The following is a 12,364-nucleotide window of genomic DNA, read 5'->3' as shown; positions in this document are numbered from 1 at the left end:
TGGTGTCCTGTGCACTGAAGAAGAAAGGACAGGACAATCACTGTGTTTAAAAAAACCAGACTCAGGAACTCGGTCATAAGGCTTTAAATAATTAAACAACACAAGGTAAGGAAAGCATTTATTGTTATTACTTCTCTCTCCATAAATGTAGCCTTTTTATAGATGATAAATCTTATCATGTAGGACTCTTCATTTTAGTAGAAAGCAAAAAAAAAAAAAAAAAAAAAAAGTCCCTTGAATTCAGTTCCCATTCTCAGCCCTGTACCTATTGTGTGTATTTTGTGTAAGTGAAGGCAGTCAGTGTAATCCACCATAACAACCAAGACGCCCCTACTTATAACTGTATCTTTAAGTCATTAATTCTTCTCATTTTGTTAAGTAACCTCTGTACTAGGGAATTCAATGATTTCTAACGTTAAATCCAAAGAAAATCGTAGCAAATGAGAAATCGTTTTTCTATGGAGAGGTTGTGCCTGTATCACGGTAACTGTCTCAAGAGATCACAGCCTTAAACAAAGCTTTTGTGGGAGAAATTTCCCGAAGTGCATTGTTTCTATGCCCTCTCCTTTTAATTTATAGCCTCACTTGAGATTTTTGGAAGAATCCAGAGTCATTTTTCCATTCTCTGCTGCATGAGGAGTGAAGGGCGAGTAACTGAGGGAGAAGACAAATGCTGATGGGGGTGGGTGAGGCACGGGGTATTGGGGCTGATGGGACAGAGTGTCAGCTGCAGTGAAGGATCTTTGAGCTCCCCACAAACTGATCCCTGAACTCCCGAGGAAGCCTTTGACATGGGGCAGAGAGCTGAAACTGAGCTGCACCGTACAAAGCAAGTGAAAAAAAAAGTACTCCTTTGCTACTTACCTTTTTCAGCCTTCCCTCAGATTTCAGATGCTCAACCCCTTCCTGTCTCAGTGACTGAGCTTTGCAACATCAGCCCCACTCTTTCCCCTGGGGTTCTGGCCCTATCTTTTCCGTAAGTCCCCAGCTGTCCTCTCTCTCCTATTTTCCTGCACTGAATTCTTCTGATGGTATCTTTCCCATAGCCATGTTCCCATTTCAAACAACAGTGATCTCCTTTACACACCAAACCAGAAAGTCTGGTTCTCCAAAAGAGCATCCATATATGAGCGTCAGTGTATTTCTAGACAGCTGGAAAATGAATGTAAGCCCAGAGCATAAGAATGATATGGCAGGGAGAGAACAGTACCTGGAGTTAAAAAATTGGGATTCACGCTCAACTCCACCACTGGCTCAACTCTGCCAAGTTCAGCATTCTCAACTCCAACTGAGGACTTTGTGGTCTGGGCAGTCCCTCTGCTCAGATGTGCGAAGCAGGTTTGAATCTGGTTATTACATCGACTGGGGATGGGGGAGCTGCTGGTCTTTAGCTCCTGGAAGCTTGGGGCTCCTAACCATTCTAAAATCAATGGGACAATCTTGCATCATAAAGAAGCATTCCCCTCAAAAAGTCAACAGTGGCCCCACTGAGAAATACTAATAGATGATTTTTAATGCTCCTGCATCCGCTCTGTATTCTCAAACTTAAGTGAAATGCAGAGAATGCAAGAGACCCAGAACAAAACTGTGAGGATACATGAAGTTGTGGATTGTACGATTTCAAAGGTTTGGAAAAATGGGTTTCACTCTCCCAAGGAGAAAAAGGATGACTTGAGATTTGTGTCTGGGATGATATGGGGCGCTCTAACCGATACATTCTCTCTGTGGCAGAAGAAATAAATTGCCTCGCTAGGAGGTCAGGAATTACTTAGGTTTTCCTGACAAAAAGGTTTCTAAGAAAGGAGAATCTCTATTAGGTTTCAAAAGGAAAGTGGATATCTAAGTATGAAAGTCTGAAAGCAAACAGATTCTCATTGGTTTCAGTCAGTTCAAGCAGGATCATGCTCATAGACTGGGGAAGAATATTTAGGTAACTTCTCAAGTCCTTTCCAGCGCCTCTTCTTTCCATGGATACACTTGTTACATCTCGACCAAACTGACAGACTGGAGAGTTCAAGGTAAATGCACAATCTCCCACCCACCCTCTCCCCGAATACGTTCTGCATGCCCCACACTTCAAAGTGAGCCAATTGTGGGGCCCAGCAAGGAGGGGTGCACTGGGAAAACTGGAATCTAGCCCAGCACTGCAGCAAAATCTACTTTGATTTCTCAGTAGAAATAAAAGAAGTTTTCTAAAGAACCCACAGTAAAGGGCTATTAGAGGAGAAAACATTTGTCACCGTGGACAGTATAAAAGTCCAACTAAATGAAATAAATGCCTCTGAAAAAGACACGTCATTCGAGGCAAAGTACTATGTTCCTTTTCCTTGCTCTTCATTGAGTTTCGTCCACTCAATGTACCAAGCTCTAGCTGCTCTCCTGTTCATTTTTCCATGCACGAAAGATGCACGGATTAATTCTGGCCTTTAGGTAGGTCTTTGTCAGAAAGTACTTACAAAATCCAAGTGTTTTACTTGGTACTATCTCAACAGCAGAAAGGGGACTTCCAAAATAAAATGCTTGCTTTGCTAGCGAGCTTTTTCCTTAAGTAAGCAACGATCACTGTGAGTGATTTTCTGAGCTGTTAATGCACACGCATTAGACAACAACAACCACAACCCTCTTCTGTCAGAATAAATCACAGGGTGAGTACCCTATGGTGGAACTAAATGAAAACATTCTGGCCACTGGGATGTTATAATTTGAAAAATGTCATAATGATAACGCTAGCTGATATTGACAAATGCAGTTCTGATTTTCAACGATTCAAAATATAATTTATCCACAAGGCCTTAACTAATTGAAAGTACTTAACAAGATCCGATATATGTAGACACCCAACATAAATGTATTGAATCTATTCAGTTAGAATTTATGAGCACAGAAATAAAATTTGTTTTAAGGCAACGTGCGGGGATATTTTCTTTCTAATATCCTTGTAATATCCATGGAGTATACAGTAATAAGTATGGGAAGCAGCACGTCAAATTTCTTTTCATTACATCCATCTCCCAATGAAGTCAAAGGAGTCCAATCTGTGCACTACTTACTTCCAGAATTCTTATTGCAATAGGGTATGGCTATTGCCCATCTTAAAGACATCCCTCCAAATTAATAATAACTTCAGTGAGACAAATGGAAAAATTAACACAAACCTGAAGACCTCCAGTAGATCAGAAGACAAAGGTGTTCTCTGCGGACTTGACTGAAACAGTGTGTTCACAGAAGTCTTTTGAATGGAAGCTGTTCACAAAGGAAGCTCCGTGGAAGACAGGGCAGCTTCGACATGCCAGATGCTTCTGGAAGGAGAGAAAAGCACACCATTAAGCGTCCGAAGTACTGTTACTGCCGGTACCAGCCAGGGTGGTCAGCAGGTGCTGCAGGAGCATCTACTGCTGTTATTAAAATAATGATATTAATTTCTATTAATTTTTTGTACTCCCAGATCTTACTCATTTATAAACGGCAAGGTGGGACAGTAACCATTCAGCACTGCATTTAGGAATTTCTAAAGGTCAAAACTATTTTATAACCAAGTGAACTCTGCTTTTGCCCTTATTTAACCAGACGGGGGTTGAAGGATGGTGTGCAGGGTGCGAGCACGAAGGTGGCAATGCTGCCTGCCCTTCACTGAGCATCGGCTGCCAGGCCCTGGGCACGGGCTTCATGGCTCTTTAACCTGAATGGTGGCCCTGCAATTGGAGGGCACTGGCCCCATTTTCCAGATGAGAAAACTAAGGCACAGATTCCTCAGGTCAGGCTTACAACCCAGGTCATCAAAGCCCCAAAGGCTCAGGGCTGGCTCTTTCTCTCATTTCACTCTGTGGCCTGCGTGACTTAGAAAAATATTTCACTTGGTGCAGCCACTGTGGAGAACAGTATGGAGGTTCCTTGAAAAACTAAAGATAGAGTTGCCATATGATCCAGCAATCGTATTCCTGGACATATATTTGGAAGAAATTCTAATTTGAAAAGATACATACACCCCAATGTTTATAGCAGCACTGTTTACAATAGCCAAGACATGGAAGCAACCTAAATGTCCATCAACAAATGGCTGGATAAAGAAGTGGTGGTATATATATATATACACAACAGAATACTACTCGGCCATAAAATAGAATAAAATAATGCCATTTGCAGCAACCTGGACGGACTTAGAGATTATCATACTAAGTGAAGAAGTCAGACAGAGAAAGACAAATATCATGAGATATCACTTATATGTGAAATCTAAAAAAAGTGGAACCAAAAATGATGGTGTAACAAAAGTCAACAAGAATAGATTTTGAAGTGGAAACCTCAGAATCACATGAAAGGGAAGTGGGAACAGGAATTTTGAAAAATATATTAAATACATGTATACCAAAAAGAGCACAGATCGTAAGTGGCTTGATGAATTATTCTGAACCCTTATAACCATAACCTGAATCAAGAAACTTCTAGAACATTGATAATATTCAGAATCCTGGTTTATGTCTTCTCCCAAATACTGTCTGTTACCTCCCCTCCAAAGGTACCACTCTTCTGACTTCTAACCACATATATTAGCTTTGTCCATCTTTGAGCTTTATATAAATGGATTTATATTAAAAAATAAAATTTAAAACGTGATACAAATGTACTTATTTACAAAACAGAAATAGACCCACAGACATAGAAAAAAACTTATGGTTACCAAAGGGGAAAGTGGGGGGAGGGATAAATTAGGAATTCGGGATAAACAGACACACATTACAATATATAAAATAGATAAACAACAAGGACCTACTGTATAGCACAGGGAACTATATTCAATACCTTGTAATAACCTATAATGGAAAAGAATCTGAAAAAGAATATGTGTGTGTGTGTATAAAACTGAACCACTTTGCTGTATATCAGAAAGTAACAAAACACTATAAATCAACTATACTTCAATAAATTTAAAAAAATTTCTCTCCTAATTTGCTTTAGTTTTATATCAGATACTATCTTATTCAGTCAGGTCCCACAGAAATAGAGACACCCAGTTTTAAGCAGTGCCTTCCTCTCCCACTTTCTTCCTTCTGCAAAGAGAGAGAGCTCCGTGGAAACACAGAGGTCCGCTTGTGTTGTGGGGTAGGTTCGTGTGCTGTGAGACATCAAGGAGATACCAACGCAAACGATCCATCTTCATCTGGCCCCTCCATGGGACCCACAGTTCTTTTGATGTCGGGATGAAGGGGAACATTGCCTCTCCCTCTGGGCTTTCCTGATGCATTTAGCAACAGAGCCTGCATCTTCTGTGGACAACTCTGAGCCATATGAGAGTATCTCCCCATGGCCATGTCGGTCTTAGCAGCTAAGGGTTGGCTGACAAGGTGGGGCTCTATCTAAATTTCTGTCCTTATTTTTAGTCAAATATCTACATGTTTTGGGTCGTTCCGGTGCCAAGAGCTTACCCTCCACCAATTGTCCCAGTACCCATTCTCACAGTGTGTTTCAGGGTCACTGCCCCCAAGTAATCACTTCCAAATTCCCCTCGAGGTGCCAGCTTTTAATGCCATTGCCTTCCGTACGAGCTTTGGAACTTTCAGCTCATATCATCTGTACTGCATTTGGGAAGCTCCTCAGAAAGGCTAGAGGAAGATAAAGCGGGAAGGTCATGCGTAACTTTTTAAATTTTTATTTTATTTTAGGCAACTGAAGCTTAAGTCATGAATAAAGAAACAAGGAAAAATGGTTGACAGCATTTTCAGAGTTCTGCAGAGCAGAAGCCTGGGATTATTACATGGGGAAGAAAAAAGAAAAAGAAAAAAGAACAGAGCCAAACAGAGCCAGTTTATCCCTGCATAAAAGAAGGAAGAAGGGCTTGACAAAGAACAGGGAATGAAAGGATTTGGACCATAGACTCTAACCTAAATGACCGGAATACAAAATAAATAGAAACTCTTCTTAAAACCTCAATACTAGCATTTTGATTTCGTCACACCACTTAAAGACAAAGTTTCCGGTGGTGAGTCGAAACCTGCACACCCCGTTTCCCACAAAATCTCAATGGCAATTTCCAAGCATTCACTCAGCCACTATTTAGTGCCTCCTCCTGAGTGAGTCAAAATGTTCAAAAATTCTAGGAATACAGGAAAAAAGCAAGATAGTCTCTCCCTTAAGAATCTTACTGCCTTGTAGGAGGAGGCAACTAGGACGTGCCTGGCACAACCCAGGGCGCATCCTGAGAACTCATTAGTGGTTAGGAAGCAGTGGTGGTACTGTTACATAACAGAGCATGATGATGTCGGTGAGGGAAGAGATGCTCTGAAGCTTTGAAAGGACTGGAGATCCTCTCTCTTGGGGATGAGGGGAATCAAGGAGGCTTCAGTGAGGTTCAAGATCAACCATAGCTAAACACACACAAATAATCATGCTTTCACAGAAATCCTCTAATGATAATTAAAAAGCTAGAAAATGAGCTACGTGAGGGGGAAAAAAAAAGGTCCATGAAATTAGACATTATTTCCTAGGATTTGGTGTGAAAGTAGATATCTACCATAACAACACAGTCAGCGAATGAGACAAAGAAGAAAATCTCTGTATTGCTACCAAGAAAGATACACTGGGTCCTGTTCTACTCAACTGTGATCCAAAATGACACCATGACTTTTAATGAAACTCAGCAAGTTCTAGACACACCATTTAAAACCTTAGCCTCAAATTTAAGTCACAGGGCTTGTGACTCAAATCTCCAGGGTGTCCTTTCCAGGGTATTGTTTACAGAAACATGTCTGTCACTGTGCAGAGAAACTACACGCCATTTTATTCTGCAAAGTATGATGAAAAGATGCACTATCTTGTGCAGAGCCACAAAATGATTCTGGCTTTGATTCTCTAGAAGCAGTGAAAACAAAGACTCTGTTTGACTTTGTATCATTCAGGTAGAAATACTGTCCTATGGCATTAACGAACATTCCTATGTCCCCCATATTCTGGACCTTATTTAATTCAAAAGAAGCTTGGCAGGAATCTCATCATTTGTGGATTTCAAATAAAGTCCCCCTGAATAAATCCCTTTTTCAGGGGCTTACTGAGTCATGCCAATTTGTCCTCGTCAGATCCATACAATATTGTACTGAACAGAAGAGTTAAACGCACATGGTAACCTTGAATCCTCTCAACACCCTCTCTGCTTCCCAGCCCTGGCAGGTCTGCTTAAGGAGAGTGAACGTGCAAAAGACGTGGCGTGGTCATTTCCTTCTCAATCCCTTCCACTGAATTATGAAATCCTACCAACCCCTCTTCCCATTCATCCAACTCATGACATCACGATCTATGCACGACCACAAGCTTTTCACTGGTTTTCCTTCTTGTAGTTCATCCTTCTAACCGTTGAAAGATCTGTCATCCCCTCTTACTGGTCTATAGTGGTGATAAATAAATCTCTGGATAAAAAATACACGAATGAATGTATAAATGAAATAATTTTTTAAATTTAACTCTAATTATGGACATCTGCTATTCAAGAACTTGTAATGGTTCCCTGCTTTCTTAAGGATGAGACCTAAGTTCTCATCAGGAATATCCGCTCCCACCATCCTCTCTAACCTTAAAACAGACTATTTCTGACCCAAACCCTGGGTCAGATAGAAATATTCTGCTCTTTATATCACAGTGACTCTCAACGAGGGATGCACCGTACTTACCCAGGTCAACGGAACTGAATCACCAGAGGAAAGTTTGCACCCCGTGCATTTCAGAAACGCTCCGCAGGTGATTCAGACGTACATCACCTGTGTCTCTCCTTCTCCAGGTGTTATGAACCCACCCAGCACAGCACAGGGAAGCCTCACCTTTTAAATGGATCTTCCTAGGCCACAGCAATATTCCATCCCTTCCCTAGATGAGAGCATAGAGTTAAAATATTTTAAACCAGAAAGGACCTGCCATTGATTCTCCTGCTTGACTCTATACTAGTATTCACACCCTTGTGAATTCACAGCCCCTCTCCTCACCCACCTTGAGTGTGGGCTGGACCTAGAGTCTTCTGATGAACAGGATATGGCAGAAGTGATGGGAGGTGGTCCCTCTCTTATCCTCTGACTCTAGTGATGCCAGCCACCATGCTGGGAAATGCTCTATGGAGAGGCCCCTGCACGGTGACAGACACGTTTCTGTGAACAATACCCTGTAAAGGTCACCCTGGAGATCTGCGTCACAAGCCCTGTGACTTAAATTTGAGGCTAAGTTTAAAAACAGTGAGTCTAGCTAGAGCTTGCCAAGTTACAATAAAGAGCATTCTCATGACCCTAGAAAGTTCTTTTCTAGTCAAGCCCTCGCAAAAGGGAAGCTTCAGTTTCTCCACCACCATTGATGGCTTTGCTCGTACTTGAACTTCATATACAGAGAAATCACACATTATATGTTCTTTTCCATCCGGCTTCCTTTGCTCAACATAATGATCATGACTTATTTTTATTGTTCAATCTGTTTAGTTAATTCATGAGCATTATTGTATAAATGACAACTGTATAAATGAGTATTATTCCATTGTATGAAAACTTCATAGTTCATTATCCATTCTCCTGCTGACACGACATTTAGGTTGAGTCAGCTTTTGGCCATTATAGACAAAGTTATGGCAACCATTCTGATACAAGGCTTTTTGTGAACATGTGCTTTCATGTTTCTTAAATAAATAACTAGGTGTGAGATGGCTGGCTGCATAGGGCAGGGATATGTTTAAGTTCTAAAGAACCACCAGTTTTCCAAAAAACGGCCGTACTGTTTTACACCCTCATCAGCAGTCAGAGTTCCCGTATTCCCACGTCCTTACCGACATTCAGTGTCATCGCCGCTTCTATTTGTAGCCAATCTAGTGGGTGTAAAGTAGTACTTGAACCTGCATTTCCCTCATGACTAATGATGTCATTACTGTATCTTCAAATATTTACTGGATGTTCTGATATCTTCTCATGTGAACATTCTGTTTGAGCAATTCCCCCATGGGGACGAGGGGTGTTCTCTGTCTTCTCAAACTGCGTTGTAAAGGTTCTTCATAGATTCTGGATCCAATTCCTTTGTCACGTATCTATATTGTGAATTATTTTCCCAGCTTGCGGTTTCTCTATTAACAGTGTCCATTCATGAATAGAAGTTCTTCCTGTGGTGAAGTCCAATTTATTGACTTTTTTTTTTCTATATGTTAGTGTTTTTGGTATTCTAAGAAACAGTTGCTATCTTTCTAAGACATTCTCCTACATTTTTTTTTTCTAGAAGCTTTACAGTTTTTGCCTTTATGGGAAGGTCTATGACACATCTTGAATTACTTTTTGTGTGAAGTAGGCACTAAGTTTCATTTTGTTTCAATGCAGTTAATGAATGGCTCTAGTACCATCTGTTGATGAATTTTCCTTTATCTCACTAACCTGCTTTGATATCTTTGTTGAAAATCAATTAACCATATAATTGTTCATTTCTGATTCTGTTTCACTGATCCATTTTTGTATCCTTATCTAATATCTTATTTTCTTAATTATTGATGCTTTTATAGTAAGTCTTGGAATCAGGGAGGCAGAGTCCCCCCACATTGTCATTCTTTTTTCAAAAATGTTTGACTCAAAAAAAAAAAAAGAGGAAAAATGTTTTGACTCTTATAAATCCTTGTGTTTTCATATGAATTTTAGAGTTAACTTGCCAATTTCTCCAAAAAGAAAAAAGAAACCTTCTGGGATTATGATAGACTATATATTATTTTGGGAAAAAATAATATCTTAAAAATAGTAAGTCTTCCATTATAGAATACTATATATTTTTCCACTTAGGTCATTGTTAATTTTCATCATAAGTATTTTATAATTTTTAGTGTTCAGGTTTTGTGCTTCTCATTTAAACATATTATTACCTTATGGTGTTGATATGACTGTAAGTGGTATTTTAAATTTCATTTTCTAATTGTTTCTTCATGTATAGAAATAGAATTGATTTTTTTTATTTTTTATTTTTTATTAGAATTGATATTTTATATTGACCTTGTATCCTGAGGCCTTGATAAATTGAATAGATTTTTGCTAAGTTCATATAGATCTTTTTAGATTCCTTTGAGTTTTCTAGATAGACGATAATGCCATTTGCAAATAAAAACAGTTTAATTACTTCTTCCTTTCCAATCTGTTAACTTTAAAAATTTCTCTTAGTAGCTAATCCTATTTCACTGGCTAGGACCTACAGTAAAACGTTGAGCAAAGGAAGCCTGCTCAATTTCTTTCATCAATGTTTTCCTAGTTTATAGAGTATATAGTATAGATCTTTCACCCCCTTGGTTAAGTTTATTCCCAGGTGTTTTATTCTTTCTAATGCAAATTGAAATCGGATTGCTTTTTTACTTTCTCTTTCTGGTAGTTCGTTATTGGTGTACAGAAAAGTAACAGATTTCTGTATTATTAATTTTGTATCCTGAAACTTTACTGGAATTATTTAGGGTTTTCTACATAAAGTATACTGCCATCTGAAAATAGTGACAGTTTTACTTCCTTCCTTCCAATTTGGATGCCTTTTATTTCCTTTTCTTGTCTGACTGTGTGGCTGGGACTTCCAATACTATGTTAAATGTAAGTGGTGAGAGTGGGCATCCTTCTCCTGTTCCTGAAAGTAGAGAAAAGGCTTTCGGCTTTTCACCACTGAGTTTGATGTTAGTTGTGAGTTAGTCATGAATGGCCTTTATTATGTTGAGGTATGTTTCCTCTATCCACACTTTAATGAGAGTTTTTATCATAAGTGGATGCTGAATTTTGTCAAATGCTGTTTCTGGATCTACTGAGATAATCACATGACTTTTATCCCTTGATTTCATTAATGTACACCGATTGTTGGATGTTAAAGCATACCTGCATACATGGAATAAACTCAGTGTAGTCATGATGTATCATTCTTTTCACGTATCACTGCATTCTATTCCTAATTGTGGGTTAAAATATTTTTGTGTCTACGGTCATGACAGGTATCAATGCGTATTATTTTAATGGTGTCTTTATGAGGATTTAGTATTAAAATAGTACAGATCTCAGAAAATGACTTAGGAGGTCTTCTAACTCTATTTTCTATATTTTCTTAATATTAGTATTATTTCTTCCTTAAACATTTGAAGGAATTCACTAGTAACACCATCTAGATCTGGAGGGGGTTTTTTTTTTGGTTGTTGTCATGGTGATGTTAAATTTCATTAATTTAATAAATACAGAACTGCTCCTATCTTCTACTTCTTCTTCTATCAGTTTTAGTAGATTTTTTTTATCTTACTAAACAAGAAAATTTTCAATTTCAAATAAGATGATTTTGTCTCCTACTACTTTTCATACCCTATACTAACAATTCCTGCCCTTACTTTTTTCCTTTCCATTTCACTTGACTAAACTATAACCATATCCCTGGGTATTCAGCTAAATGTTATTTTTTCCTTTTCTGTGAGCTTCTCCAGTCCTTACTAATTTAATCTTATACCGTCTTGTATTTCCCATTATCTTTCATTAGCTTACCTCTGAAAATAGATTATAGAATCCTTGAAGGCAGAAATCATATCTTAAACTTCATTGTTCCCCATAGCAACTTCACATAGTTATTTAATGTTAGTAAATATTTATGGGATTATTGATATGCCCACTCTTGGCGTTAGTCTGAACATCTACTGTGGATGAGTGTGGAGTACCTTATATAGTTCCAGGAAGCAAGGGAGTGTTAAAAATAATGATAATAATAAAAAACTAGTATCAGGCCATGACAAAAGGCATAGGAGCCAACCGGAAAGAGCTGACCATATACCCCAAAGAATAAAATAAACATCATGAGTTCATAATCCTATAAACAAATGACTGAAAAAACAAATGGGAGAGAAGAGACAAGTCTTCCTTAAATAATGCTAGATAGAAAATAAAGAAGGAAGGAGGGAAACAGAAAATAATTAGAATAGCCACTAGGAATTGCAACAGGTAAAATCCATTGATGAATGCTAAAATTAGTTAGCAAAACTTTGAGGAGGAACAGTTAAATGACTTCAAAGTAGCCCCCTAAAATATTTATCAATTACTGTGGTACTTTTAACACACATCCACAATTATTTTAGAGTCTCCTGTCTGGGAGACAGAACTATATTTCTCTCCCCTTGACTGTGTGACAGACTTAGTGACTTGCTTGAAATGCATACAATATGGAAAGAGAAAATGGTAACTATGAAGAAGCCTGGAAGATACCACCTTAATCAAGTGATCAAGTAAAAGGAATGTTGATATCATATACCTTTTATATGATGAGAAAGGTACTTCACCTCTGTGGTATTCATCCTTAGAATCCAAAACCCTCATCTGACTATGACAAAACATCAGAAAAAAATTCAGGAATATTCTACAGAATATCTGAC

General features: G+C 38.6%; 1 protein-coding gene across 7 annotated transcripts in view; it reads right to left on the bottom strand.

The window, feature by feature from the left end:
* ENOX1 (ecto-NOX disulfide-thiol exchanger 1) overlaps window positions 1-12,364 on the bottom strand; it is a 512,379-nt gene that overhangs the window by 260,427 nt on the left and 239,588 nt on the right. For all 7 annotated transcript variants that reach the window (XM_074378219.1, XM_074378216.1, XM_074378220.1 and 4 more), the window contains one exon: window positions 3,156-3,299. The gene's annotated coding sequence lies outside the window, so the exon portion shown is untranslated. The remainder of the gene's footprint in view (window positions 1-3,155; window positions 3,300-12,364) is intronic.

The sequence above is a fragment of the Camelus bactrianus genome, chromosome 14 (genome assembly GCF_048773025.1).
Source record: "Camelus bactrianus isolate YW-2024 breed Bactrian camel chromosome 14, ASM4877302v1, whole genome shotgun sequence".
Taxonomy (NCBI): Eukaryota; Metazoa; Chordata; class Mammalia; order Artiodactyla; family Camelidae; genus Camelus; species Camelus bactrianus.
This window is presented reverse-complemented; position numbering and strand designations above follow the sequence as displayed.